Genomic DNA, 7,307 nt, shown 5'->3' on the forward strand with positions numbered 1-7,307 from the left:
AAAAAAAGATGGCTTTCAGAAAATTACTGCTCTTTGACAGTTCACCTGGTCACCCAAGGGCTCTGCTGGAGATACAAAGAGATGAATGTTGTTTTCATGCCTTCTAACACAACATCCAGTCCACAGCCCATGGATCAAAGAGTAATTTTGACTTTCAAGCCCTATTATTTAAGAAATACGTTGGCCGGGCACAGTGACTCACACCTGTAATCCCAGCACTTTGGGAGGCTGAGGCAGGCAGATCACAAGGTCAAGAGATGGAGACAATCCTGGCCAACATGGTGAAACCCTGTCTCTACTAAAAATACAAAAATTAGCTGGGCGTGGTGGCACACACCTGTAGTCCCAGATACTTGGGAGGCTGAGGCAGGAGAATCACTTGAACCTGGGAGGCGGAGGTTGCAGTGAGCCGAGATTGCGCCACTGTACTCCAGCCTGGTGACAGACCAAGACTCCATCTCAAAAAAAAAAAAAGAAATACATTTTGTTGGGCCATAGCTGCCATTAATCATGATTCCTCTAATGGATTTAGGCAAAGTAAATTGAAAGACTTTGGAAAGAATTAATCATTCTAAATGCCATTAAGAACATTCATGATTCATGGGAGAAGGTCAAAATATCCACATTAACAGGATTTGGGAGAAGTTGATTCCAATGCCCATAGTTGACTTTAGGAGGCTCAGGACTTCTGTAGGGGAAGTAACTGCAGATGTGGTAGAAACAGCAAGAGAACTATAGATAGAAGTAGAGCCTGAAGATGTGACTGAATTGCTGCCATCTCATGATCCAACTTGAATGAAGGAGGTGTTGCTTCTTCTGAATGAACAAAGAAAATCTTTTCTTGATGTGGATTCTACTCCTGATGAAGACGCTGTGGACATTGTTGAGATGACAACAGAGGACTTAGAATATTACATAACAGGCCGGGCGTGGTGGCTCAAGCCTGTAATCCCAGCACTTTGGGAGGCCGAGACGGGCGGATCACGAGGTCAGGAGACCGAGACCATCTTGGCTAACACGGTGAAAGCCTGTCTCTACTGAAAAATACAAAAAACTAGCCAGGCGAGGTGGCGGGCACCTGTAGTCCCAGCTACTCGGGAGGCTGAGGCAGGAGAATGGCATAAACCCGGGAGGCAGAGCTTGCAGTGAGCTGAGATCCGGCCACTGCACTCCAGCCTGGGCGACAGAGCAAGACTCTGTCTCAAAAAACAAACAAACAAACAAAAGAATATTACATAACATAGTTGATAAAGCAGTGGCATGGTTTGAGAGGATTGATTCCAGTATTGAAGGAAGTTCTACTGTGGGTAAATGCTATCAAATAGTATCACATGCTACAGAGAAATCTTTGGTGAAAGAAAGAGTCAATCGATGCAGCAAACTTCATCTTTGTCTTATTTCAGGAAATTGCCACAGGCATCCCAATCTTTAGCAGCCACCACCCTGATCGGTCAGCAGCCACAACACTGACGCAAGACCCTCTACCATCAAAAAGATGACTCACTGAAGCCTCAGGTGATCATTAGCTTTTTTTTAGTATAAAGTGTTTTACAAGACCAGTGCTCTAACCCATGAGCTATGGAGCCGTAATAAAGTATTTTAAAATTCCAGCTGGGCACGGTGGCTCACGCCTGTAATCCCAGCACTTTGGGAAGCTGAGGAGGGTGGATCACCTGAGGTCAACAGTTCGAGACCAGCCTGGCCAACATGGAGAAACCCTGTCTCTACTAAAAATACAAAAATTAGCTGGGCGTGGTGGCGGGGGCCTGTAATTCCAGCTACTCAGGAGGCTGGGGCAGGAAAATCTCTTGAACTCAGGAGATAGAGGTTGCAGTAAGCCAAGATTGCACCACTGCACTCCAGCCTGGGTGACACAGTGAAACTCTGTCTCAAAAAGAAAAAAAAAATTAAGGTATATATGTTGTGCTGGGTGCAATGGTGGATCCCTGTAATCCTAGCCCTTTGGGAGGTCAAGGCTGGTAGACTGCTTGAGCCGAGGGGTTCATGACCAGCCTGAGCAACATAGTGAGACCCTGTCTCTAAAAAAATACAAAAAATTAGCTGGGTGTGGTGACTCGTGCCTGTAGTCCCAGCTCCTCAGGAGACTGAGGTGGGAGGCTCACTTGAACCTGAAGGCAGAGGTTGCAGCGAGCTGAGATTTTGCCCCTGCACTCCAGCCTGGGCACCAGAGTGAGCCCTGTCGTTAAGAAAAAAAAAAAAAAATCAAGGTTGAGCAGACCTTTAGCACCAAAGGGACCATTCTGTCTCTCCTCTCTCAGGTTTAACTTTCTCATGAAAATCTTACCCCCAGCCCATTTTAACTTAACTCACAATATATGCCTGGCACTATGCAAGATTCTGGAAATGTGAAGAGGAACAAAATAGCTATGGCTGACCCCTAGTCGGCCATAGTTTATAGTCTACTAGAAATAGTTATCAAAGTGTGGTCTGGGGACCTTGGAGGAGGGAGGGAGAGTCCTTGGAGCCCTTTTGGGGCTGTGTGTGAAGCCCAAACTACATTCCTGTATTCATAATAATATAGCCAGTTCTCATTCTTCATGGTAGTTATGTTCTATAAAGTTGCTGTGAATGCTGAATAAGTGAATACTGAATTATTGCTCTTAAGGGAAATACAGGGTTAGGTTCCTACAAGCTTCTGGTCATTTTTGTCAACCAACCAATATGTAACCTTGTTTTCTGTGTATTTCTATTTAAAGATACGTTAACACGAGAGGATGGTGGCATGTATGCCATCTCCCATTCACGTTCCTATCTTCCCTGGAAGGCTATTATGAGATAATTTCTTATGCCTTCCAGGTTCTGATGAGATTAGGGTTTTATGCCATGGCCTCCTCAGAATAGAGCTGCAGAATACTAAAGCCCTTAGCTGCAGCTAAGAATGAGCTTCTCGAAAGGGTGTCCCATGGCTTGCCTCGCAGTCACCTGACCCCTTTTGTTTTGGTGTTTTCCTTTTGGTGAGTGGGACAAAGACCATAGGAGCTGGCACCTTGAGCCACTCCTCCTTTTGCTGTTTACATAAGTGTCAAACAGTCTGATCTAAAAGTAGCCTGTTGTACCTTTCCCTTTCAACCAGGCAGGACTTGTCCTTGTCCTTGTGTGTGCTCGACAAAAAGGAAAGACCAAGAGGCAGATGTTGGATCAGTGTATTGCCCAGGCACTCTGCTCATTACTAGCCCATCTGACCCCTACATCTGCAGCCTGAAACCCAGTGATGAGAAAATTCTCCATGTTACAACCCTCATAAATGGCATTAACCTCTTTTAGAAGAAGATGGATTGCAAATGATTTTTAGATGTTCTTGTGGATAATACTTGCAGTAGCTACACATTTAACGTTTGTTCATATTGCCATCATTGCAGAACCCAGGGGTAAAAAAGCTGCGAGTTGGAGGAGGAATCTTCGCTTCTCCAAAGGAGACTTCTCTCTTCTCTTGCTCTCTCAGGAAAGAGGGGACTCTAAAGTAGTTCACTTACGGTGGACCATGCAACATGGCTAAAAATGAGGTCTGCCCAGAGTCCAAGGCTTGTCACAACTTCCTCTGTCATTCTGTGAAACTTAGCCTTAAACAGACCAGAGTTTTGCCTGGCTAAAAACTGTATTCTCTGCTTTATCTGAAGTGAAATGTATTTCTCCTGTTCCAGTCAGTGACCAATGCAATCACCTTATCCTAGAAAAAAAGTAAATTGTAAGCACCCTCAAGTTTTATTATTTGCTGGCTCACAAAGTAAGAATGCACATTGTAAAAAAATGTGCAAGGCTGGGTGTGGTGGCTCATGCCTGTAATCCCAGCACTTTGGGAGGCCAAGGTGGGTGGATCACGAGGTCAGGAGATCAACACCATCCTGGCCAACATGGTGAAACCCGGACTCTACTAAAAACATAAAAATTAGCTGGGTATGGTGGTGCACACCTGTAATCCTAGCTACTCAGGAGGCTGAGGAAGGAGAATCGCTTGAAACCGGGAGGAAGAGGTTGCAGTGAGCCAAGACTGTGCCACTGCGGTCCAGCCTGGCGACAGAGCGAGACTCCGTCTCAAAAAAAAAAAAACAAAAAAACTGCAAAACACAAAAAGTAGAAATAAACACACAAAAAAATCCGTCTCACATCTACAAGAAGGCAACAACTGTTAATATTCTAAGATACTTCCCTGTTTTCCTTTACACAAGCACAACTCCATATGTAATCTTGTGCCTCACCTTTTGATTCACATCATTTCATATTTCTCCATGACTTCACATTGTAAATATTATGTTGACTAACTGCATAGTGATTTGTGGATGTGTCAAAATTTATCTAACTCTTCCTCAAACGTGGCACCTAGGTTAAGAAGCTTGTCACTTTTGACACAAGCTATCTGAATGAGTGACAGATGGTATGGTGTGGTTGAAACAGCAGTGACTTTGCAGTCACATTTTTTGACCCATGTTTGAGATCTGGTCAGTCACTTGTAACTTGTTTGTGTGACTTTAGGTAAACCACTTAATTTCTCTGAGCCTCAATTCCTTTCCCCATCTATAAAACAGGACCGGTAACTTCTACTTCACTGAGTTGTTCTAAGCCAGTAGTTGACGTACTATAGCTCAGGGGCCAATTCCAGGCCACTATCTGTTTTGGTAAAAAAAAAAAGTCTCAAAGGCACACAGCCATCTCCATTCATTTATACATTCATTTATATATGGCTGCTTTTGTCCCACAAGAGCAGAACAGAGAAGTTGTGACAGAGACATGGCCTGCAAAAATATCTGGCCCTCTATAGAAAAGATTTGATGATCCCTATTCTAAATAATGGACGTGATAGTAATTCTGTAGACAGAAAAAAGCCTAAGCAAATCTGAAAGATTATTCTTGACAGAGCGCACAGTAGGTGCTCATTAAACATTTGTTCTAAGGATGTGTAGCTAGATGGAGAATTTTATTCACCCAAATCCCTGCAGAATGAGTCTCTGTTCAAGAGAAGCATGAAGGAGGAGGTAATTCAAAAGAGCATCAGTATGGGGTGAGAACTCTGTGCAGAGGGAGAGGAACAGAGATTTTTAACACCTGGGAAACTGTAAGGACAAGGAGAACTGTGTGAAGATATTTAGAAGTTTTCTGGATGATGCTCTGAATAAAACTCCTATGCAGCCCAATTAAAGTAATCTACAGTAAAGATCAACATGGTTCTTTAAGACTTTCAGAGTAAGACCAATGTTTATTTAACTCAACTCAATGTAGGGATTGGATCAAAGGACTATAGCTTTCAAATAGATTATCAAATTGACAGAATAAAAATAACAACTCAGGCTGGGCATGGCAGCTCAAGCCTGTAATCCCAGATCTTTGGGAGGTCAGAGCAGTAGGATCACTTGAGCCCAGGAGTTTGAGATCAACCTGGGCAACACAGTGAGACTTCATCTTTATATTTTAAAATAAGTCAATTAATTAAATAAAAATAAAAATGGGCGTGGTGGATAATGCCTGTAATCCCAGCACTTTGGGAAGTTGAGGCAGGCAGATCACTTAAGGTCAGGAGTTTAAGACCTGGCCAACATGCTGAAACTACATCTCTACTAAAAATAGCAAAATTAGCTAGGAGCTAGCGCGGTAGCTCATGCCTGCAATCCCAGCACTTTGGGAGGCCAAGGCAGGTGGATCACCTGAGGTCAGGAGTTCGAGACCAGCCTGACCAACATGGAGAAACCCTGTCTCTACTAAAAATACAAAATTAGCCGGGCGTGGTGGCACATGCCTGTAATCCCAGCTACTAGGGAGGATGAGGCAGGAGAATTGTTTGAACCTGGGAGGCGGAGGTTGCAGTGAGCTGAGATCATGCCATTGCACTTCAGCCTCAGCAACAAGAGCGAAACTCCGTCCCCCCCCCAAAAAAAAAAAAAGCTGGGCATGGTGGCATGTGCCTGTAGTCCCAGTTACTCAGGAGGCTGAGGCAGGAGAACCACTTGAACCCAGGAGGTGGAGGTTGCAATGAGCCGAGACTGTGCCACTGCACTCCAGCCTGGGCGACAGAGCAAGACTTCCGTTTCAAAAAAAAAAAACAGCCCTAATATTGAATTTATAAGACAAAATTTTAATTATTAGCACTCTCCCATAAAGCACAGTGAAGAACATCTTATTTAATAAAAAGAGGATAATATTTCACTGGGCAGGCTGGGCACAGTGGCTCACGCTTATAATCCCAGCCCTTTGGGAGGCTAAGGAGGGCAGATTGCTTGAGCCCAGGAGCCTGAGCAACATGGCAAAACCTCATCTCTATAAAAAATGCAAAAATTAACCTGGTGTGATGGTGAGCTCCTATAATCCCAGTTACCCAGGAGACTGAAGCACGAGAATCACTTGAAACCGGGAGGTGGAGTTTGCTGAGCTGAGATTGTGCCATTACACTCCAGCCTGGGCAACACAGCAAGACTATGTCTTAAAAAAACAAAAAACAGGCTGAGTGAGGTGGCTCATGCCTGTAATCCCAGCACTTTGGGAGGCCGAGGCGGGAGGATCACCCGAGGTCAGGACTTCAAGACCAGCCTGGCCAACATGGCGAAACCCCGTCTCTGCTAAAAATACAAAAATTAGCTGGGGTGGTGGTGTCTGCCTGTGATCCCAGCTACTCAGGAGGCTGAGGCTGGAGAATCACTTGAACCTGGGAGGCGGAGGTTGTAGTGAGCCGAGATTGTGCCACTCTACTCCAGCCTGGGCAACAGAGCGGGACTCCATCTCAAAAAAAAAAAAAAAAAAAGAAAAAGCATAACAGTTATCCATGAAAGCCGGCAAAGTAGTGCACACTTTTAGTTCCAGCTACTTGGGAGGCTGAGGCAGGAGGATTGCTTGAGCCCAGGTCTAGTCTGGAGAATATAGCAAGACCTCACCTCTAAAAAATATTATCCATGGGCCGGGCGCACTGGCTCAAGCCTGTAATCCCAGCACTTTGGGAGGCCGAGACAGGCAGATCATGAGGTCAGGAAATCAAGACCATCCTGGCTAACACGGTGAAACCCCGTCTCTACTAAAAAATACAAAAAACTAGCCGGGCGAGGTGGCAGGCGCCTGTGGTCCCAGCTACTTGGGAGGCTGAGGCAGGAGAATGGTGTGAACCCCGGAGACAGAGCTTGCAGTGAGCTGAGATCCAGCCACTGCACTCCAGCCTGGGCGACAGAGTAAGATTCCGTCTCAAAAAAAAAAAAAAATACTGTCCATGGATCCACTCCTTTATCTGCCTGAAAAAAGAGGGTCCTGCCCTGGCACACTTAGAACTGCTCTCTCCTGCCTCTCTATAAAGATGGAGGAAGGTGAGAAGA

This window comes from Rhinopithecus bieti, unplaced genomic scaffold (genome assembly GCF_001698545.2).
Source record: "Rhinopithecus bieti isolate Rb0 unplaced genomic scaffold, ASM169854v2 scaffold_22453, whole genome shotgun sequence".
NCBI classification, from domain to species: domain Eukaryota; kingdom Metazoa; phylum Chordata; class Mammalia; order Primates; family Cercopithecidae; genus Rhinopithecus; species Rhinopithecus bieti.